Source organism: Lathyrus oleraceus, chromosome 5 (assembly GCF_024323335.1).
Source record: "Lathyrus oleraceus cultivar Zhongwan6 chromosome 5, CAAS_Psat_ZW6_1.0, whole genome shotgun sequence".
NCBI classification, from domain to species: domain Eukaryota; kingdom Viridiplantae; phylum Streptophyta; class Magnoliopsida; order Fabales; family Fabaceae; genus Lathyrus; species Lathyrus oleraceus.
Window position 1 is genome coordinate 258,586,181 of NC_066583.1, and position 23,849 is coordinate 258,610,029.

Below are 23,849 nucleotides of genomic sequence, written 5' to 3' on the forward strand. Positions count from 1 at the left end.
TCGACTTCAAGCAATTATTTGACGAAGGTTTCCCCCTTCTTCGTTGGAGCGTGTCGGGGTTAGGGTCGACATTGATTGACAACGTGCTATAATGGAGTCAATGTCGGACATTTCATGGGGAAAATGAAAAAAAAATTGTGTTAATCTTGGGGATATTGGATCAAAATGGTAATTTATTGTGCTAGATCGGAATCATCATCAAGGTGAACAACTTCTAAATCCCCGTCCGGGATAGATTTAACTTCATATTCACGCATATCAAAACCATAATGACTCTTCCTGGACCTTCCCCGGTCAGCGACGAAGATGTGAAAAGGTTTTTGATCATGACTACCCTAATATGCCTTGCTTTCTTCAGGTAGGCGTTGATCATGACTGGTTCCCTCACGCTAATCTTGTACTCTACCTTCAGGTGGACTGGAGAAACCACGACACCTATCCTTTTCATAAAGGATCTACCAAGGATGTCGGTGAAGGCACTCTTACATGGAGTTACAAGGAGGATGAGAGTTATCTTTCTCATGCCTTCTCCTTATCCTAATGATAATATCAGATCTATCGTTCCGTATATGTGAGCTATTGAATCATCGAAGGCCATGAGATTTTCACCACTATATGGAATTAAATATAGTTTCTAGAAACCTAATTGCTCGAGTGTGTATGTGTAAAGGACATTACATGAACTTCCATTATTTATAAGGAATATTTTTATCGTGTGATTTAAGATAGTGACAATTATAACTAATGGTAACTCAACATTTGTGTCTCTATTCATCTTCTCGTGGTGTGGGAATCCTAGCATCGACCGATATTTGCTTTGCGATATGATATCAGTCGTTGTTTAGAGGAGACACTTTGATGAGGGATTTCCTCCAGATGTTACCATAGCATGGATCTCGTTGATGACCGATAATTAAGGTGTAACAAGATCTAAATATTAAGATGATATCTTCAATGCAACACAAGAGGTTACTACTTCTATTCCTTGGTGGTTATGGTAGAGATCTGGTTTTGAATCAAGGATGATATATTCATGGAATTTCACGAGAATTAGTAGTCAATTCTCATAGACGGCACCAATGTTCCTTTATGGAACCATAATTGGTGTTATTTGATGATGTATGACTCTAGAATTTGTAGTGTTGATCTCCGATACGGTGTTACAGGGTAGACCTACAAGGTTAACACTCCAACACCCACGTCATAAGAAGAATGTTGACTTCTCGACAAGTGTACCATACCGTTGAAGTAATAAAAAGATCGAATCCATGGGGACTTCCTTCAAGCAAGACAAAATATGTGAAATTTATATAAACCTAGTAAAAAGAGGGAGGTTCGAGTTTTAGTGCGAAAAGTAAATAAACGATTAAACAATATCACGAAAGAGGTCAAGTTGTGTTCTAGAATCCCCTATTCCTCTATTGTTGATGTTTGATGCCTTGTATGAATGGTCTTATCACTATAACACTATGACAAATTAACAAAACCGTTATAGCCGATCTCTCATGAAATAACTCATTAACCACTAGTCAGAGATTTCTATCCCTAGTCTATCAGCATAAGCAGGGCTAGGCGATATATAGAATGTTAACTCTTTATACCACTACTCGGGGTCTCCTATTCTTATTCAACCAACATAAGTACAACAATGACCATATTTGTTCATGTATGAGATTTTGTTATGATTATAAACAAATTATACTAGTCAATATCAGGTTGCCTAATGGACATATGGCCATAGCAAGATACTCACAGATTGTGAAATTTTCACTAGGATTTGTTGCACAAAATGTGATCTTTGTGTCTGATTTTAACTTGAATTTGCTAGTAGTGTCAAAATTGTGTGTTTATATTGACTGCATGGTGACTTTTAATAATGATAAATGTTTGATTCTAAAAAATAGGAGCTTGAAGATGATTGATTCAGTTGATTTACTTAAGGGAATGCATTTTCTTGCTACACAAACTTCATCTTAAGCCAACATAGCATCATCACAAGATCAACCTCAATCCACTTTCATCCCCAAATAGGCCATTTGGAATTTCAAATTAGAGCATTTGTAAAAAAAAAATACAACTTATTTTGCATCCAATTTTCCCTTTTGTAACCATAGACAAAAATTCAGCATATGACATATGTCATTATGCAAAGCATAGAAAGATGCAATTTAAACTTAGCAATAATAAACCAACTCAATGTTATGAACTATTACATTTTGATATTTGGGATCCCTTATCCATTCAATCCATCCATGGTCACCAATATTTAATTATTGCACTTGATGATCACAATCATTTTACTTTGATCATCCATTGCAAATCTAAATATGAAGTTAGTGCTTTTATTCAAAGATTCGTTCTTATGATAGAAAACCAGCATAATTGCAAGGTTAAAGTTGTTATAACAGACAATGGACATGAGTTTTCAATGCCTGGATTTTATTCTTCCAAAATGATAAACATCAAACTAGTTGTGTTGAGAGCCCCTACAAAAATGGGAGGGCATAGAGGAAGAACTAACACATTCTAAATATGGGGAAAGCCTTGCTTTTCTAGTCAAAATTACCCAAGCAGTTTTGGTCTTATGTTGTCTGACATGCCACTTATCTCACAAATCATATTCCTAGACCTTTACTTCAAAAAAGTCAACATTTTTCATAGGTTTGGCAATGATCTTGGCCTTAATGACCTGAAGGTGTTTGGATCATATGATATGCCTCCACTTTGCAAAATCATATAAGAAAGCTAGACTATAGAGCAAGAAAGGGCATTTTCTTATGATACAAGCAAAATGTCAAAGGTGTCATTCTCTTGGATCTAAATACCAATTCCATATTTATTTAAAGACACGTAACTCACCATGACCATGTCTTACCATATTTTAATCCAAACCATCCTTTCCAATGGACATATCATTTAGATCAACCCATAATGTCTGACATTGAACATGAACCTGATAAAACAAATAATATTGACCAATTTCAAATAACAAGACATTTTATATATGATATTGATTACAATACACCACAATGTCACATAGATGAAACTCAGCTACCAAATGATAACATGATTGAGCCACAAACCTTGAGAAGATCAACCATAACTACACAAAAGCCAAACCATATATTAAACCACATATGTAGTCTCTCAAAAGAATCAGTTGATCAAGAATACTCCAAGTATAGTTTATCCTATTAAACATTTTCATTCATTAAGAAATCTATCTAATTCAGAATAAAAAAGTTCTCTGTCAATGAATACTACTTATGAGTCAAACAGTTATAGAGAAGCAAACAAACATGATTGTTTGATCAAGGCTATGAATTATGTTCTGGATGCTTTGAAACATAACAAAATCTAGATTTTTTTAATCCATTATATTTAAACCTATTGGAAGCAAATGGGTTTATATAATGAAGCATAAATTAAATGGTATAGTTGGGAGGTATAAGACTAGACCAGTAGGCAAATGGTACAATCAAGTTGAAAGGGTTGTTGTCTTTAATACATTTTCACATGTGGTAAAAATTACAATAATGAGAAATTTGATAGCATTGACTTCCATCAAATCATGGATCTTCCAATTGGATGTAAACAATGCATTTTTTGATGCATTGAGATCTACATGAAGAAGTGTGCATGTCAATGCCACAAGGGGTTACCAGTCTAAACCCAAATTAAGTGTGCGTGCTCTTGAAGTCAATCTACGGTCTAAAGGAGGCTAGCAGGAAGTGGTATAAAAAACTGACATGCTTATTGATTGCTCAAGGCTATAATTAATCCAGTTTAGATCATTCCCTCTTCATATTTCACAAAGAATTAAACTTCATTATATTACTAGTGCATGTATATGATGTTATTTATATCAAGAAATTCCATATATGAAATCGAGAGGATCAAATCCACACTTGATACTGAATTAAAAATCAAAGATCTTGGTATGCTAAAATATTTCCTAGAAATAGAAGTTTCTCATTCCAAATCCGGCATCAGAATTTGCTAAAGGAATTATTGCTTGGATTTGTTGAAAGATACATGTCTTCATGGTTGCAAACCCGTCAAAACTTCTCTTGATCCATCTATCAAACTGCATTGAGACTCATATGAGCTTTTTAAGGACATCCTTAGTTATATAAGATTGGTAGGAAAACTATTATCTCTTACAACTACCAGACCCAATATAACTTTTGTCACATTCCGGCTAAGTCAATTCCTCTCACCACCAACCACTAATCATTATGTCATAACTTGCAGAGTTATGAAATATCTAAAAGGTTCACTTGATAATGGTTTGTTATTCAAGAGATATTAAAGTCTTCAGCAACTTGGCTTCACAAATGTAGCACGTGTAGGGCGTGTCGACACTATAAGGTTAACTTTAGGCTATTGATTTTTCATTGGGTCCTCTCTGATATCTAGGAGAGCAAATACACAACATACAATTTCTAAAAGTTCATATTGATATGAGTATTAGACTTTATCCTTTACTGGATTTGATCTCATATGGCTGCTCTATTTGATGCAAGATTTGGGAATAAACTACAACGAATTGACAATGTTATATTGTGATAATCAAAGTGCAATCCATATTGAAGCAAGTCCTATTTTCCACAAAAGGACAAAACATATAGAAATAAATTGTCAATTTGTATGGGAAAATATATTGCAAGGGATTTTCAAGCTTCTTCATGTCAAGTCACAAGCTCAAATTGCATATATATTCACAAAGCCTTTGCCACTTAAGACCTTTAATTATTTCATATCAAATCTTAACATGTTTGATATATATAGTGTTAATATTGATGGAGGGTGTTAAATCTCTTAGTAAGATACTTTGGTCAACAAGTTAATACCTTGAGTTGCACTATTATCATCATGCACCAAATGTATATAAGCATAACTCAACCAAAGTTAGTTATAGTTTGCTAGAATTAGTCATGGTTTCTAAATTCTATAAATAGACACCTTGTAACTAAATTATATTCAATTAATGGAATATAACACCTTACTTCCACCTTCTTCATTGGATTTATATTCTCTTATACTTTTCATCATGATAGCTGAAAAACTTTATGGCATGCGCTTATCAATCCCAAAACAAAAGCGTTATTTAATCTCAATAGATTAGATATAATGAATTTATCTCATATACATAAATTAATATCTATATGGGGACTTTGGATAACATTATCCATGCAGTTGCAAACTAGAGTTTGGAGACACACAAAAACCTAACCCCAAAATCAAACAAAATAAAAAATGAAGCAACTAGCAATATATAAATAAAAAATAATAGATGAGATATAATGTACATCAATTCAAAACTAAAAATAAAATGAATGTATCATACTAGCCTAGTGTAATACGAGGACATGGAGTAATTAAATTCACCGAATGTTTTACAAATGCCATAACTCGATGTAAGCTAACTTTCGAAGATGATTAATGAAGTTAGTTTGAATGATTTAAAGTAGGATTTTAGGGATTATTCTTAAATGGTGATAGTTCTACCGCAAAGAGTATGAGTTGAAATATTTGGTCTTTTGGTTTCAAACATTACTAAACGAGGATGAAAAATATAATGCGTTATAATGTAGTTTTCTTCAAATTTTATTAACTGGATAATGTGTCTAAATATTAATATACAATCCCACACTTTTGAACATTTGTTGCGTATTAGACAACATCATGCAAAATAAGTTTGAAAGTTAACTTTTGGATATGGATACTTTCGACAATTTGTAGGATTTGAAAGAAATACTAAGGTTTTGTTTAGGAGTCTGGATGGGAGGGGGTGAAAAATGGGAAGGACCAAGTGAAAAAGGATGGAAGGATTTATGTGGGGAGGGTTTCGGTGGATTTATTTTTATTCAAAGATCAAAATTCCCCTAATTTGAGGGAACTAAAAAATTGTATTAGAGAAGGGGCTTTGAGGGTTTTAGAGGGTTTAGACAAATTGTTCAAATATAATTTATGTTGTTATAGTATTAAAAAAAAAGGTTAATGATAAGCACTCTTATATCATTAATTATATACAATTTTTTTAAAAATGTTAAGTCTTTTCCTATTTTAAAAAATAAACAATTTTTGAAACCCTTAATTCCCATTCCTTTTAAACTCTCAAACAAATACTAAATGTATCATCAATCTCCTAAAATTATCAGTTTTTATTTTGGTATTTTTCATGGACATTACTTTTCGCACCCTTAGCAATGCTCACACACCCTTATGAAAAACAAAAAATGTCCCAAAAATTCGAAAATGCATTTTCGGACGCACCCCATTCCAAATACTATCCTTTTGAAGTGAGTCACACTCTAATTTTCCAAAAACTAGTACGGAAATGCACATCCGTATAACTTATGGAAGTATGTCTTTATACAAGGTTTAAGTCTAATACGCGTCAGACCTTCCCATTCCTCATTTCCAGCAAAATCACTTATCTAGCTTCTCTAATACCCATAAGTGTTTTATCAATCCAAGTGATTTTTCTACTTTATTCTATCAAAGTGGTCTATTAATTACTTCTTAACATTCATTCAATCTAAGAGTTTTAACATCGACTACACATTTGGTAAGTTTTTTAATCCAAGTGTTTTGATTTTGATTTTCTCTTCATGCATTACGAAATAGACACATTAGATTGTGTAAGAAACATTATTATATATGTAGTTACGCTCATTATTAGGTACTTTATTGAGGCATGTGTTTTGTTCCATTTTTGTTTTCCTTGCGTTTCTGCCATTTTTGCGCTTTATATGTTTCAGGAATCTATAGAAGTGCACTTCCATATTTTTTATGAATTTGATTTTCTAGAAATCCATAAATGCATTTTTGTAATATGTTTACATTGTTTGATTTTGATGTCTTACATTTGGGTTTGATTTTTATGCTTTTTCTAGTTTGTCTTGTTTAATTATATGTAACATGGTTGACAACCAAGAAACATTGGGTCACGATAGAGTGTCCCAAAATGCCTTTGTCTGTAGAGAGAGATCCTGACCCTTGTAACCATCAATTGATTCTAGTGATGCACATGCTTCTGATTACTCTGTTCTTAGGAATTTGGGGGAGACCCTTATAACACTTCACTAATGCCTTTGTATGCAAACCTTGTTGCTAGGAACATATGTGACAAAGAGTTAATATATATATATATATATATATATATATATATATATATATATATATATATATATATATATATATATATATTTATTTATTCTTTGAAACACATGTGTTGTATATAATATTCAAGCTTTTTGACGATGATGTGTTTTTTTTGCAGAACCATGATGCTTTAAAATGTATCAACCATGACAAGAAGATTATGAGGTTGCAACAATCCCATGACCAATGGTTTCATGATGCAATGCAACTATATGGGCTGCGAGATTTATGCATGACCAATTATATTGTTCTTAACCATGGTACGCTGTCAGTTTTCGTTGAGAGATGGCACTTATAAACATGATTTTTTAATCTTTTGTGTGGTGAAATGTCTATCACATTGGATGGCGTGTCATCCTTGCTACATTTTCTTATTAGAGGAAGATCATTAGACCATTCCAGAATGACCAGACCTGAAGCATTGAAGATGATGGTCCCCTATTTGAAAGTTGGCACACATAATGCCATAAAAGAGTTGGAAGACACTAGAGGGTGTTATGCTAGATTTGCATTTCATGAGAACATGTATATACACCACCTGGTTGTGGTAGTGGAGACTGATGGTGATGATGCATAAGTTATGCATCATAGAGCATGTGCGTTGAGGTCATACCTCATCTATCTAGTTGACATGTTTATATTCTTGGACAAAAAATCTTATTACGTCAATATGGTTCACCTTAGATACTTCATTAACTTCGATCAGATTCATGAGTACAATTGAGGGGTTGCTTGCTTGGTTTACCCGTACTCGAAGTTAGTTGAAGGTTGTCTTTGGAAGACCAGGCAAATGACAACAAATTGCATGCTGTTTATTATAATATATTTGCACCTTTACTATTATTGTACCATTTTCATAATACTTGTGCTACATCATTATTGATATTTCATCTACACCATTTTTAGGCATGTATCGTCTAACAATTTCCACGTATATTTGGATGGTCATATATTGATGATTACATTAAGGATCAACCATATGCTTGTGCATTCATCTCACTCAGAGGGAATCAGACGACCAAACCCTTTCAGAGTGTTTCTTAACCGCACTACAACATATGATATAAGATATACACCGTATGATGAACACCTTCAGATGCGTCCCTTGGATGACACAACCTTTTACTCTAGATGACTGACTTATGGGTCATGTCTGATGTATCCACATATGCTTGAGCTGGTCATGCGTCAATTTGGGTTTATACAGGGTATTCCAAGAGACGCCTTAGTTTCTACATCTCTCGCCATGGTCCGCAAAGATGTTGATGTGATGTATGATGATTTGTATAATCTTTGGTACTAGAGGAAACATTAAGCGTGCTAGCTCCTCAATAATGGAGTAGTGCGTTTGACTACATCCAATGTTATTTTAGGGTGTCACATCCTTATGTAACACTAGATGCTCATGGAGATCCATCTAGACTAACTCATTAGGAGATATTATAGGAGGAGCATGCTAAGGCATATCATGTTGTTGATGTGTTAGTTGTTTGTCATCGTATATAGGCCATTGCATAATCAAATATATAAAGAGAATACTTTTCGGAAAGCACTTTTGCAAGGATCACATTGATGCCATTTTATATAAAGAATAAACGACATTGTAATATAGGAGACATAAATGGAATATGGGGTCAATATACTCATTAATATTTGATAGTATTTGTATTATGAATTATGAATAACATTATGGTTTATAAATTGTCATTATGATTATTTTATGGATTATGAATTTGATTATAATATATATGAAATTTAAATCTTATTACACTAGTTTATGATTTAATTGATAAACTTTTTATTATGATAATATACTTATGACAAATGACCCATTATGTTAGTGTATTTTTTTAAAAGATGTTAAATTTTATTATCTAAAGAGTGATTATAAAAGTATATTTTCGTCATTTTTATAGAGATTGATCTCTGAACTAAATTATTTAAAAATCAAGGTGTGACTCACTTATGAAAGAAGGTAGGTAGTGTATATGAGGTCCATAATAAGAGCAATTTTGAGTTTTTGTAGGAGTGGGAAGAGCACCCTTTTTCATACCTACACTTGGTCGAAGTTCACATCGTTGGCCCAAACCAAGGTCAAGGCCCGATAAAAAGGTGAGAAAAAATCAAACAAACACAAGGTGCGGCGCCTCTCACCCAAAAATCCGTAACCCTAATAACCTACAGCAGTTACCACGTCTATAAATCTCATCTCAAACACTCTTCGTTCTCATTCATCCGGTGCTGTAGCGGCATCTGCACAAAGCCAAGCGAAGCGTAATTTTCCTGTTTATTATATTTCTTCTCTTTCACTCAAGTTTTGTCTCCTATTAAAAATTTGATATGTTTTGTCATCTATTGTCGTTTTATCATTTAGCATCTTAGTTTTATTGTTTGATATCTATGATACCCAGTGAGGAGGATCTCCCAATAATTGATAGGAAGTGCCGTATGACACTCTAAACAGCAGCTCCGTCTCAGAATCCTCTCATCCGCCGATATATGTTATCGGCCGAGTTTATTCTTTGCGGCGCTGTGTGTGAGATTTGAAACGGGTCTCCTGAGGGTTCATAATATACATCTTCACATCTTTTTGTTTAATATTTACGAATTAGGTCCGATGCCACGTCGGTGGTAGCTATACGATAGCTCTGACCTTCGATGCTATGATTGGACCAAAATCAAGAGTGAATTTCATTCGTTTCGCATTCTGATAGGAATCTGCAAATCTTATATAACGTGATTCTGCAGAGCCGATTTGTGCGATTACATTTTGTTACTTAATTATTTTGATTTTTTTAATTGAAGCTCATGATGATAAAAATAGAACTGGAATTACCATCTGAATAGTTTATTCTTTGATGTAAATATCTTGGCTGTGGTACTGAGGCTTCCATTTGTTTTCATATATGGCATTTTCTTTTAGCTTCTTTATATTTAGATACTAGGTGAAGTGTTTGATAATTAGTTCGGCCTATGATGATTCAATTGAATTGGAATTACCGTCCGAATGTATTTATTTTGTTGAAAAATTCTGGCTGTTTCTGAGGCTTTGGATTATAATATATTGTTAATGTTTCATTCATTTAACTTTCTGTATAATGGATCCAATTTTCATTCTGTTTTAAACGGTTTTTTACGTTACACTCCATATATTAAAAATTAGGGTTGTGTTAAATAAAATATTTTGATGTTTGATTTAGTGGTTTTAAGTGTTCGTTCCGCATGTATTTTATAAGAAATTGTTTATTTTTAAGTTCAGAATAATGCTTATATGATGTTGTTTTTGATTATTGACCATATACCTTTTTTTTATAAAAAATGGTTAGGTTATAAATTTATTGACCATATACCATATACCTTTTTTTCAACTTGTGTAATTTTTGAGTCTTTTGTTTCAGGTGTGCACGTTTTTTAGATTCTGTGTTAGGGTTGTTATTTTTGAGTCTTTTGTTTGAATTTTTCTTGTTCAGCAATAATAAAGTGTCTCTATTCATATCTTTAAGGCATATAGGTTAGTTTCCTTTGATGCGATGTTTCAAGTTATTAGTTATATAAGCTTGAGAAGTGTTTTTGTTTCTTGCATTACGTGTTAAAGTAGTATTAATCTATGTGGACATTGTTTCTTGTATTTCATATTAATATTGTATGTGTATAAATCTATTTGTGTACACCGATATATGTTTTAGGAATTTGACAGTTGTTGATTTGTATTAGTTTTTTTAAAATAAATAATTAATAGAGTTGTTATTGACTATTACCTAATACATTTATAACATTATTTTATTTAATACATTAATCAAAATAAATTAATTGAGAACTTTACTAAAATTATGGATGAATTTGTGGAGTTTGTTGGTATTCTAAAAGAACTTTGAAAAATTGATTGGAAATATGTTACCACTAGATCCAATGTTAGTTGAAGTGGAAGAGAAATATTTTAGAAAATTAAGAAATAGGAGTGGGTGGATTTGGTGTGATGTACATACACTAAATTGATTGGAAATACAAATATGCTGTGCATCGCTGAATTAAACTTTGAAAAAGTAAAACTTGATTTTAGTAAGAATAATATTGAAATATGGTAATAATGTTTTTTTTTAAAACGAATTTATATTTTATTGTGAAAACAAAGTTTAGAAAGGGAGAGCTTCAAGGGATGCATGCAACTCATAAACAAAAAAAGGATTGAAAGAGTTGCAGGAAAGTAGAAAAGTGATATGTCTTTGTAGACGCAATCAACAAAAGAAAAGAAAGACAAATGAAGTTGGAATGACAATAAAGGAAAATGAGGCTACGATAATTTGATTGGTTTAAAAGTAAGGAAATGGGTGAAGTTGCATAAAACCATGGAACCAAGCAACCAAAGAAGTTGTGTTGCAGGTAGAGGAAGAAATTATGGTGAAGAGCTAGACAAGAATCACATTCAATCTTACAATTGTAAGAAACATGGTCATTATTATAGTGATTGTTTAAAAAAGCAAGAGTATTAAGAAATTTCTGCAAAGCTAGCGAAACATGAAAAAGAAGAGATGTTGATGATGGTTACAACGAGAGATGATGAGAGATTCAAGTTTGGTTTATCAATGAAAAACATGGTGAAATTTGCAAATGACAATACTTTAGCAATTTCAAATGTGTTGTATGAAGAGTAATTTTCTTAGCATATGACAGTTAGTTGAAAAGAACTACAAGGTGTCCATCGAAGACAAGATGGTGAGATATTTCAACTCAGGTTGAAGGTTGAACTTGGATGATCTAATGTCTCAGAATAGAATCTTCAAGATTGTGCTTAATGTGAAAGAGAATAAGTGCCTTGCAATAGCAACCAACAAAGTTGAATGGATATGGCATTACAGACTTGACAATCTCAATTTCAAAGATATCAGAGATTTGAAGAAAAGGAATATGGTTTCAGGATTACCAGGAATCGACATTCCAAACGATGTGTGTGAAGAATGTTTATAGGCAAAGCATCACAAGAACAACTTCGGTAAGGATGTAGGAAGCATGTTGAAGGCAATTCTGATGTATGTGGTCCTATCCAATACATGAGGTGGTGTCACCCTACACTCCACAACAGAATGAATTCACATAAAGGAGCAATAGAACAATCATGAATATGGAGAGAAGTATATTAAAAGGTGAGTGTTTACCTAAAGATTTATTGGGAGAAGGTGTGTCAACTGCAACATATATCCTGAATAGATGTTTGACGAATAAGGTAGAAGGAATCATGCTAGAAGAATTTTGTTCTGGTGTCAAGCCCAGCTTGAGTCATCTGAAGGTGTTTGGATCTATAACACATAAACATGTGCCAACTCAGTTTAGAAGAAAACTTTATGACAAGTCGAGTCAGATGATCCTGGTAGGATATCATTCGACTGGTGGATACAAGTTGTTAAACCGAGTGAACAAGCAAGTGGTGATCAACAGAGACGTGATCATAAATGAGCTTAAGGAATGAGATTGGACTGATAATGTTAAGAAGGATTCAGTGAGAATCTTATGTGATGAACTAGCTAGTGACGTCTAAAGAGAAATTCGACAAGAAGTCAGAGGTGAAGCATGCCTAAGCAGATCTCAAAGAACAAGATACATGCCTGCAAGATTGCAACAATGTGTGATTACATCTGATGATGTGGTCAATGAAGAAAGTGAGTTGGTACACTATTCTTTCTACGCATATGTCGAACCAGTCAATGCAGCGGAGGCATTGAAAGATTCAAAGTGGGTGAAAGCAATGAATGAAGAACTTAAGTCAATCGAATTCAACAATACTTGGTCACCTATCGAATTGCCCTAAGATAAGAAAGCAATCGATGTGAAATGGGTATATAAGGTGAAGTTGAATCCCAAAGGAGAAATGACTCGACACAAGGCGAGACTAGTGGCGAAAGGATTTCTTCAGAAAGAAGGAATCGACTTCGACGAAGTTTTAACACTTGTTGCTAAGATCGAAACAATCAAGTTTGTTATTGGTCTAACAAACATGCACAAATAATATATGTGTCTGATGGACGTGAAATTTGCATTCCTGAATGACCCTTTAAAAGAAGAAGTTTATGTTGTCCAACCAGGTGAATTTGTGAAACAAAGCGAAGAAAGAAAGGTGTACAAGCTGCATAAAGCTTTGTACAAACTTAAATAAACTCCAAGAGCTTGGAACAAGATACATAACTTTCTAAGGGAGAAGGGATTTGTAAAGTAAAAAAATAAACATGGAGTGTATGTAAGAAGAAGCAAGAATGAATTGCTTATACTATGTCTCTATGTCGATGACTTGTTGATAATGGGTAGCTACAAGAAAGAGATCGAAAACTTCAAAGGTGATCGCTATCAGGAATTTGAAATGTCAGATTTAGGTGAAATTTTATATTTCCTTGGCATCCAATTCTACAAGAGTGGTAGAGGTTTGATGATGCATCAAAGAAGGTATGCAGGCGAAATACTCAAGAGATTTGAGATGCAATATTGCAACCTAACTTCGACTCCAATTTAGCCTAGACTACAACTGTCGAAAGATTCAAATGAAGATTATGTCGACCCAACCCAATATGGAAGACTTATTGGGTCACTACGATACCTTTGTCATATAAGGCCTGACTTAGCATACAATGTAGGTATGATGAGTAAATTTATGCTGAAGCCAAATGTATCACATCTAGCAGCGACGAATAGGATACTAAGATATTTGAAAGGAACTTTCAACTATGTCATTTTATTTCCTTCAACTGATGAAGGAAAACAATGCAAACTAGTGGGATAAATGTGGAACACTACAAAACTGAGAATCAGATTGCAGACTTCATGACAAAGAAAATGCATATCCAAGTGTTCAAAAGACTAAGAGCTATGATGAATGTAGATAAGTTTGACACAATGAATTAAATGGTGTATTGAATTATAATTCCTTGTGTCAAAGCAAGTTGCTCGACAGAAGTAAGAAAGTGTCGAATTACCTAGTTTGTTGAGTTGTATTAGCGTGTCGAAGCATGTTGCTTCATACATAATTTCAACTTAGACATATTTTTAGTAGTGTTAACTAGTTTTGCCTCAGGGAGTAAGTTAACCTAAATCTTTAAATAGAATGAGTAACCCTTATTCTTGTATGAAGAGAAGAAAAAACTCTTATCATTGTATTCACGAAATTTTGTAATTGCAAAGTGAATAAAGAAGTTTTCCACAAGTTGTGAGTAAAGAGAAAACTCTGCAGAAAATATTCTTTTTCTTATCAATGTTCTTTTCTTTCTTTCTCAATTGTTATTTTTTTAAATTATCATTGCATAATTGATAACAATCTTGTTCATCAAGAATGATTGAAATTCTCTATAGACTGTGGTGGATTTCCAACCGTAATTGAGAAAGAGTTATATGTTCAAGTTAAAATTAACCAAATGTAATTATGTTATATTTACACAGTGGCAGACACGTTACTACATCAATTGATACATCGTCACATATTGATTTATTGTATCTTTTTCGAGTCTCATCTCTCTTTCTATAATATTCGTCCTACCTGTTTTGATATTTTAAATACACATCAATTACTTACAGTATTTTATGTTAATATATTGTTAAAGTTATAATTTAAAATCTTTATGGACTTGGCTACGGATGCTAAAATCATTTGAAAAATATTATTAAAATAATAGTTCTTAAAAAGAATATCAATAATGAAAATGATCACATATAATCTTTATTCAAATTCATTCATAAAATCATTTATTACATACTCAAATATCATGCATTATTTTCTTAAATATGAAAAGATTGAAAAAGGAAAAAACGATATCATTTTAAATTTCTTTATAATTATGTCGTTTATTCTTCTTCATAACTTCTCTTAATTATATTTGTACACTTTTCTTTCAATTAATTATATTTTTTTTATTTTTTTTAGATTTGAAGTTATTTTTAAAAAATTTAAAACTATTTTTCACCCTCATTTTATAAAATTCTTTTTATAAATGAGATGTTTTTAAATTTCCTAACAATCGATTTTTTTAATAATAATAATTTATTTGATTTATCTTTTATAAGTTGAGAAAGAACTAATAAAAATTTAATTTGAATAACATTAACTATTATTTTGTAAAAAAAGTTTAATTTTTTTTTAAAAATCATCAAATATTATAAAATAAAATATAACTTTAACTATACTAAACACATATTAGAAAATAAAGAAAGAAAAAACAAATAAAAGAATTAATATTTAAATAAAAAATGATTCGAAGAGAATTTTTTAAATATACTTGCAAAAAAAAATCAATGATTAGAAAATAGAGTTAAATATAATGTAGAGTTGGAGATGAAAACAAAAGAGAAAGGAAAAATAAGAAAATAAAATAAAGAGTTAAAGATGAGAAGAAAAGAGAAAACATAAAAATGATCGGAAGAAGGTGGAAGAGAAAAATGTAAGAGATTGAAAATTATAAACCGTAATGATCTTGTGTTTCGATTCCAATGTATGACGCAAAAAGTGAATTTCTTAAAAGTAAGATAATATTTTTTTTTATGGAAGATGCAAATATAAACACAAGGTGTGAATTTTTTACTCAAATACCCCTAATTTAAAAAAAAAATCAAAATAAACATGATTTCAAAAAAATCTCAATCTACCCCACTTTTAAGATGAGGCGTCAGACTAATTGGCGTCAACTCCTAAAGTTAGAGATGAGATGTCAATTGGATTGGCTACAACACATGGTGTTGTCAATCCAATTGTCGTCCATGTGTTAGTTTGTAGAGAAGGCGCTAATTGGTCTCACGCCTCAGTGTAAAGTGCAAATTTTTTTGTTATAAATAAAGTTGTTGTGTGAGTCATGTTTCAACATCTCATTTCATCATTTTACGAACATGTTTGGTGTTAGTCGCCGTTATGGAAATGTGATTTATTCGAGAGACAAACCTCCGATGTTGATGTTCTTTTAGAATATCACTAGTTTCGATCAATCGAAGAGGGGGCTAGTTTGTTGGCTAGATGGAAAAATACCAAAAGGGGAGAAATTAGAAGTATTGAGAGACTCGGTGGTATATTTGGTTGGGTGCGAGTCAAAACTGATAAGGATGTTAGGGAAATGATGTTTGGACGAGATGACATCAATTTGATTGTTGTAATGAGTTAGAAATGTTATGTTTTAAGTTTGCTTATGTTGTAGTGATGTTTGTTGTGACAAAAAGATAATGATATATAAAAATCCAAGGTTATAAATATTAAAAGGAGATACTATCTTATAATGTAGATGTTGCTCCTCGATTGGGAGAATTGTTCTTATTGTGTCCTGATTGACGGCATATACTATATAGTCTTATCATTTTATCAGTCGTATCCATTTTTATTCTAATACGTGTGATGTTTGACTGTCCTTTTTTCTTTCTTCGCATCTCGTCGTTGTGCCAAACAATGTCACCTTCATATGGAGGTTAGTATCCCTCCATTAGTAGCAATGAGAAGCTTTTGTTATACACATTCATGATGGTAATGGCCTTGTAAACATCAAATAGATGGTTGTAAGCGTCCTGACGAGTATGTGTGTATGCCGCAATGACATGGGAACAAGGAATAGGGAAGACCTGGAAGTTTCCACGGTCGCATTAACTTTTGTTTAGTTTGACAACATAGGGTAAATTTAGTCTCCCCTCTTTGTGGTCCATTATTTCTTGTACACTGAATATTTGCCTATGACGGTCAAAGACTGTTACCGCGTGTGTGCTAGCTTTGATACTCTTCTCTTTCATCACTTTCATACAACACTCATTGAATATTTGACCCGACACTAACACTACACTCCATCTTTCATCTCTCGTTGCGAAGGTAAAAGCCAACCTATAATAGGTTGTTCTAACCAAAGCTGTTATTGGTAGATTTCTAATGCCTTTGAATATGCCGTTCATGCATTCCACGAGGTTTGTTGTCATTTGGCCCCTTCGACAACCTTCGCCCAATGCCCTTGTCCACTTCTCTACCAGTATGTTATCCACCCATATTCATGCATCTGCATTAAACAGTCTAATTTCATCACGGTCATATTGAAAATACGGATGAGTTAGAGCATACCCATCATTCACCACTTTTTTACGAATGTTCTTATCTTTGATTGCACGCATGAAGTTTTATGTGATATGTCTAATGCAATAGACATGGGTAGAGGAGGATCATGTCATCCGTTGTCATGGTTATTGTAAGCACTCTCAATGGCATCATGTATATCAGAAATCAAACAGAGATTGACTTGTGGAGCCACATGTGTTCTGAGATGTCGAAGAAAGAAACCCCAACCCCCAGCGGTTTCACCTTCAACCAGAGCAAAGACAATGGGAAAGACATTGTTGTTGCCGTCTTGTGCAACCTCCGTAAGCAAAGTATTCTTGTATTTTCTGTATAACCATGTTCCATCAATTTGAATATTAGGTTTGCAAAGTGCAAAACCTTTTATGCACAGATCAAACTCCCAAAAGAGGCGGTGAAAGATTCTATTTCCAATAACACAGGTTCCGTCTGGCGTAAATGCTGGCAATGTCTCCATAATTGCAGCAGTTCCTGGTACATATATTTTCAGGGCCCATAAAAATCGTGGCAATTCTTTGTATGAATCCTCCCAATTGTCGAATACTTGTCCAACAATCTTTGTCCTCACAATCCACACTTTATTATAAGATGGAGTATAATTATATCTTGTTCTTATATGAGATATTATTATACTCACCTTCACTAATGGGTCTTTGTTAACAACCAGCAAAATGTTTGGTTATCTTTATATTTACCTTTACTAATACATGTAGATAGAATAGGAAGTTACAATTGGGGATCCGCTTGTCTGGCTTATCTTTATAGCTCTTTGTGTAAAAATTCACACAAAGACACATCTACCTTTTCTGGATGTGTTGTTTTGCTCCAAGCACGGGGTTGATCCAGACTACCGTCCCTTGCGCCCGTCAACAACAACCCTTTCACATTCCCGTATGCACAAAAATAAGTTCTTTAAAATGGACTATATTTACTTACTTTACCGATTATTATCTCTAAATAATATTTTTACCTTTATGGTGCAGATGGTCGGCACATGGTATGAGTTATAACAGATGTCATAAACACTATATTACCTAGTATCGCACTCTCTTGGATCACCTTCGACCGACAAGTGTATGAATAATAACCTAATTATTTCTTAATAATTTGTTAATTTCTTCTACCAAATTTATAATTTAACATATTTTCACATTTCAGTTCATTTGGCGTCGATACCTAAATTTGGATCATGACCATGAAATCAACGAAGAAGACGCAACCATTTGGACTGCATGCACACTAATCATAAGATTCACCACCGTGGAGATGCACAACAGTGATCGTGTTAAATTGCAGTTCAGTATGCTTCAACACATCCCAGATCCCCTGGCAAACCTAGGAGAATGGCATCTACGCAAAGTTAACGACAAATGGAACTTTAATCCATGGGAAAGCTTCGCTAGATCTGAGTGTCGCAAATAGAAGCACCACCATGACCATATCTTAACTAACATTGTGATGCCAACTGAAAAAAAAAACAAAGTTGTAATTATATGGGTTGGTACAAATCGGCTGGTTTTGAGTTCATCGTCGAGGATATGTACTTATACGACCCACGTCACGCAACTTCCACACCAGAAGGCTCAACATCTAACCCCTAACAACATTGTCGGACCGACTACTCACAACCTCCTATCCGTCAAACTTTCCGTTCCATAAACACACAAACATACAAGTCTAACATGTCATACACCTAACCTTAATGCCAAGAGCATACCCCGTACCACCAACAACAACTAGATCATTAACCAGAGACCCAACATCGCTTCGCACCCAACACATCACCCTGCCAAAGCCGCCTTAGCCAAAACACTCAACGATCATTTAACACTAATCGTCATTCCTCCTACCATAGCCAAGAAGCCCAAACATCTCAAAACCGAAACCTTCAACCACCATATGTCTACCAAACACCATAACAATCTTTCCAACATTTCCTCGACGCATCATTCACACCAATGTCCCCCTTCAATCGTCATGGTCGCCCTCCAACAAGTCAAACACAGCCCAACTACTCAGGCATGGGTCATGAATTCAGCTATGGCAGTACACCTTCGATGCATACACAAGACTACGTTGATTTGTCTGACTATCTCAACAGACAATCTCCTACAGTTGGTAGTGATGTTCCTGGATCCTCAAATACTCAAACACCTGGGGATGAATCATCAACGCGGGTTAGGGGCACGGGTTCGGGTAGCTAGGGGATGTGGGACCGGAGGTCGGTTAGGTGATCCCGATCATCAACATTAGTCTTTTTTGTGTAATCGGGAATTAATAATAATATGATTTGATCCGATTTCGACTTTATCTATCATGTAGACTTTTAAAAAAAAAAAATTACAAAACACCCAGAGGTGTCAATCCAACTGGCGCAATAAGCTTTACACATGGGCGTCAATTGGATTGACAACACAAGGAGCCCTAGTCAATCCAATCGGCGCCTCCTCTCTAAATTTAAGAGAAGGTGTCAATTGGTCTGACGCCTCCTCTTAAAAATTGGATAGATTGAGATTTTTTTTGAAATCAGAATTATTTTAGGATTTTTTTAAAAATCAGAGATATTTGGATAAAAAATACACAGGGTGTTAGAGGGTAGATGTTTGAGGTTTTTGATGTATAAAGTAATGTATTGCAGAATGACAGAGGAAAAACAAATGCAATTTCTTTGGGATCATCATAAAAACTTAGTTTGGAAAAACAAATGTTAGACTTAAATTAGCCCCAATCCTATGAGGTGGTCAGTTCTATGAAGTGATTCTTAAAATGAACAAAGGGGGAATAATAAGTGTAGATGTTTGATTGGCTGCATTTTGTGGTAAAACACTAACTGGACTATAATGTCTTGACTGATGTCATGACATGCTTTGAAGATGTGTAATTGGCTGCATTTTGTGTTAGAACATCTAACTGTACTTTGATGTCTTGACTGATGTCATGACATACTTGAGCTGTGTGCTGCAGGTTTAACTAATACAGGATTTACTGAATGTCAAACTAGATGTTGTGACATTCATCCCTAACAACAGATACTGAGGTTTAGAATAGTTGGTTGTCTGCTATAACTCAGTATTTATCTCAGTCTGTTTATTCAAGGGAATAACAGACCTGGCATAAGGCCATTGTGTAAATGTCAAACTGGATGTTTTGACATTTATTGTTGTAAGCTGATATTGAAGTATAGACAGATTGGTCTGCTACAGTACAACATTTAGCATAGTCTGTTTTCAGGAAAATAACAGACTTAGCATATGGTATATGTTCTGGTCGTCAAACTGAATGTTGTGACATTATTCCAGACAGCATATGCTAAATTGTAGGATGGTTAGTTTTTCTATTTCAGCATTTTTCCAGGCTATTCTTCAGGAAGTCAACAGCTGAGCTAAAATGCAGGAAACTAACAACTGAGCTACATTTAATGAACCTAACAAATAGCCTATTTGTTAGCACCATAATATGTGGAAATTAGGTTAACTTGCTTAACCTTAATTTTAGGGAATACAAGTACAAGGCCCAAGTGCTGCAATATAAAAGGATGGCAATCCTTCATTCAGAATTCGTGGGTTTTTGGCGTGAAGATTTTATTGTTCCATTATACTTCACTGCTGTATTTTTGTGTGTGTCTTGTATTAGGTGTATCTTATAAGCCAAACAATTATCACCTAGATGATTGCATTGGACTAGGGTGTTCATTGAGTTGTAAGTGTTGTGTCACTCTAAGCTTTTAAACGTGAGTGTTGTGTATCTTGATTAAAGCTGTTAAGCACAATCAAGAGTTGTTTGAAGTGTGACTTCACCATTTAACTTTAATCTAATTAAAGGTTGTAATCACTGGGGTGATTGAGGGGGAGTGAGTAGGAACTCTGGTCTTAGTGTAAGATTGAAATTGCATTGGGTAGGTATTAAGTGATAGAATTAAACAGTTGGTTTAAGGTCTGAATTAATACTACTAATAGTGGATTTCCTCCCTGACTTGGTAGCCCCCAGATGTAGGTGTGTGTGACACCGAACTGGATAAACAATTACTTGTGTTATTTACTGCACTTACTTTTTAAGTTCTGCATAATTTCTGTCTGCGCAGAATTGGATGTCATAACATCCCGTGTGACATCGATGTTAACTAGAATTTCAATAAGGATCAAAGGAACTAACACACAAAACACTAAGAATGAAATATCATGGACATTAACAAAACTACACGGTTACCCTGCTTTGCACCATAAAATCTTACAATTTTCAAGCATCAAGCAATCTTAGATTGGCAAAACAACTTTTTGTCAAATTCATGTCAATTCCTACATTGTTGCACCCAATCCAGAATCATTATTCATATTCTTTAATACTACATTGCAGCAACACACTTCTGAAGTCTGCATCCTCATTAATGTAAATGTACAAAAATCCAGAACTTATCACCTAAAACTACACTAAAATAAGAATAACCTATTTTAACCTTTAGTACTACAACAAAGTCAATCCATATGATTCACTTGGTTACAGTAATTACCACTTAGCCTTAAAAGAACCATTCTATCGTAACGCTGCATTATTCATTTTAACTCTTGATTATTCATTTTCTCATTAAAATTTATAAGAAATTAATTAACTATACTAGCCTATAAATAATTTAATGATGTAATTAGCCTAATATTAAAAATCAAACAAACACAAGGTGCGGCGCCTCTCACCCAAAAATCCCTAACCCTAATAACCTACAACAGTTACCACGCCTATAAATCTCATCTCAAACACTCTTCATTCTCATTCACCAGGTGCTACAGCGGCAGCTGCACAAAGCCAAGCGAAGCGTAATTTTCCTATCTATTATATTTCTTCTCTTTCACTCAAGTTTGTGTCCCTTTAAAAATTTGATATGTTTTGCTATCTATTATTGTTTTATCATTTAGGATCTTAGTTTTATTATTTGATATCTATGAAACCCAGTGAAGAGGATCTCCCAATAATTGATAGGAAGTGCCGTATGACACTCTAAACAGCAGCTCCGTCTCAGAATCCTCTCATCCGCCGATATATGTTATCGGCCGAGTTTATTCTTTGCGGCGCTGTGTGTGAGATTTGAAACGGGTCTCCTGAGGGTTCATAATATACATCTTCACATCTTTTTGTTTAATATTTACGAATTAGGTCCGATGCCACGTCGGTGGTAGCTATACGATAGCTCTGACCTTCGATGCTATGATTGGACCAAAATCAAGAGTGAATTTCATTCATTTCGCATTCTGATAGGAATCTGCAAATCTTATATAACGTGATTATGCAGAGCCGATTTGTGCGATTACATTTTGTTACTTAATTATTTTGATTTTTTTTAATTGAAGCTGATGATGATAAAAATAGAACTGGAATTACCGTCTGAATAGTTTATTCTTTGATGTAAATATCTTGGCTGTGGTACTGAGGCTTCAATTTGTTTTCATATATGGCATTTTCTTTTAGTTTCTTTGTATTTACATACTAGGTGAAGTGTTTGATAATTAGTTAGGCCTATGATGATTCAATTGAATTGGAATTACCGTCTGAATGTATTTATTTTGTTGAAAAATTCTGGCTGTTTCTGAGGCTTTGGATTATAATATATTTTTTTTTTAATGTTTCAGTCATTTACCTTTGTATTAAATGAAACGAATTTTCGTTCACATTTTATATTTTGATGAAAAATTCTGGCTGTTTCTGAGGTTTGGATGGAGTAGACATTATAATAGAATTCTATATTGTAATGGTTGTTATAAATATGGAGATAGACTCTCTATTTTAAAATTTTAATAATAATAATATTATATAATGTATAACATTATATTTTTATGTTAAAAGTTGAATTTTGAATAGTTGAATATCTAATAAATGTAGATTCTTTTTCCATATTCATTTCAATATATCTATGATATCTGAATCAAACATAAATCTTTCAATTCATTATAATGGAATTCTATATTGTAATGGTTGTTTTAAATATGGAGATAGAGATGTTATAATAATATTATAGTAATGCATACTATTATATTTTTATGTTAAACTTGAATTTTGAATAGTTGAATATCTAATAAATGTAAATTCTCTTTCCATTAATTTCAAAATGTCTATCAATTCATTCGGTTCTCAAACTTATTTTCTTACAAGAAATTTCTCTATATTTATTATTGAATGAGCCTTACCTCTTTATTTCTAAAAATATTGTAAATGATTAGCTAGAAAGTCTCAAATATTGGGAGCACTCTTCCTACCTTTAATTAAATGATTATCAATAATGTCTCAAATAAAGTGTCTAGATGTTTCATCACAATTGGCATGCATAATGCAATGCTAGTGGCTGATTTGACCACATGGTTTAAAGTTTCCCTGTAATTATTTAACACCTCATTATTGATTAACACCATTAAAGGGATGAGAATTTTGTCGGTCTTTGTGTATATGAGACCGTTGTTTGAAAGGGAGAAGAAGGTGATTGAGGCCGTTGTTTGTGGAAGGGATTATGGGATAACATATGGCGCAAGGGATATTAGAGTCATCAAAATATTTGAAGGTGTGATTAGTCTGAATTTGTGATCATTTGAAGTGGATGATGCCGAAAAATGGATGGAATAGACCCATT

At 33.4% G+C, this 23,849-nt stretch overlaps 1 long non-coding RNA gene and 8 other non-coding genes across 9 annotated transcripts; all 9 read left to right on the forward strand.

Annotated features, from left to right (window-relative positions):
* Positions 1 to 9,154: 9,154 nt before the first annotated feature.
* On the forward strand, positions 9,155 to 23,070 carry LOC127083670 (uncharacterized). The gene is made up of 2 exons (XR_007788495.1): positions 9,155 to 10,115; positions 22,719 to 23,070. It is a non-coding gene; the product is annotated as an uncharacterized LOC127083670 (long non-coding RNA).
* Positions 9,575 to 9,736, forward strand: LOC127089958 (small nucleolar RNA Z112). The gene has a single exon (XR_007791504.1). It is a non-coding gene; the product is annotated as a small nucleolar RNA Z112 (small nucleolar RNA).
* Positions 9,782 to 9,941, forward strand: LOC127089988 (small nucleolar RNA snoR2/U65). The gene has a single exon (XR_007791532.1). It is a non-coding gene; the product is annotated as a small nucleolar RNA snoR2/U65 (small nucleolar RNA).
* LOC127089972 (small nucleolar RNA snoR77Y) lies at positions 9,973 to 10,063 on the forward strand. The gene has a single exon (XR_007791517.1). It is a non-coding gene; the product is annotated as a small nucleolar RNA snoR77Y (small nucleolar RNA).
* On the forward strand, positions 10,138 to 10,223 carry LOC127089973 (small nucleolar RNA snoR77Y). Its single transcript, XR_007791518.1, has one exon. It is a non-coding gene; the product is annotated as a small nucleolar RNA snoR77Y (small nucleolar RNA).
* Positions 22,177 to 22,338, forward strand: LOC127089957 (small nucleolar RNA Z112). The gene has a single exon (XR_007791503.1). It is a non-coding gene; the product is annotated as a small nucleolar RNA Z112 (small nucleolar RNA).
* On the forward strand, positions 22,384 to 22,543 carry LOC127089990 (small nucleolar RNA snoR2/U65). The gene has a single exon (XR_007791534.1). It is a non-coding gene; the product is annotated as a small nucleolar RNA snoR2/U65 (small nucleolar RNA).
* Positions 22,576 to 22,666, forward strand: LOC127089969 (small nucleolar RNA snoR77Y). Its single transcript, XR_007791514.1, has one exon. It is a non-coding gene; the product is annotated as a small nucleolar RNA snoR77Y (small nucleolar RNA).
* LOC127089970 (small nucleolar RNA snoR77Y) lies at positions 22,741 to 22,826 on the forward strand. The gene has a single exon (XR_007791515.1). It is a non-coding gene; the product is annotated as a small nucleolar RNA snoR77Y (small nucleolar RNA).
* Positions 23,071 to 23,849: the final 779 nt, after the last annotated feature.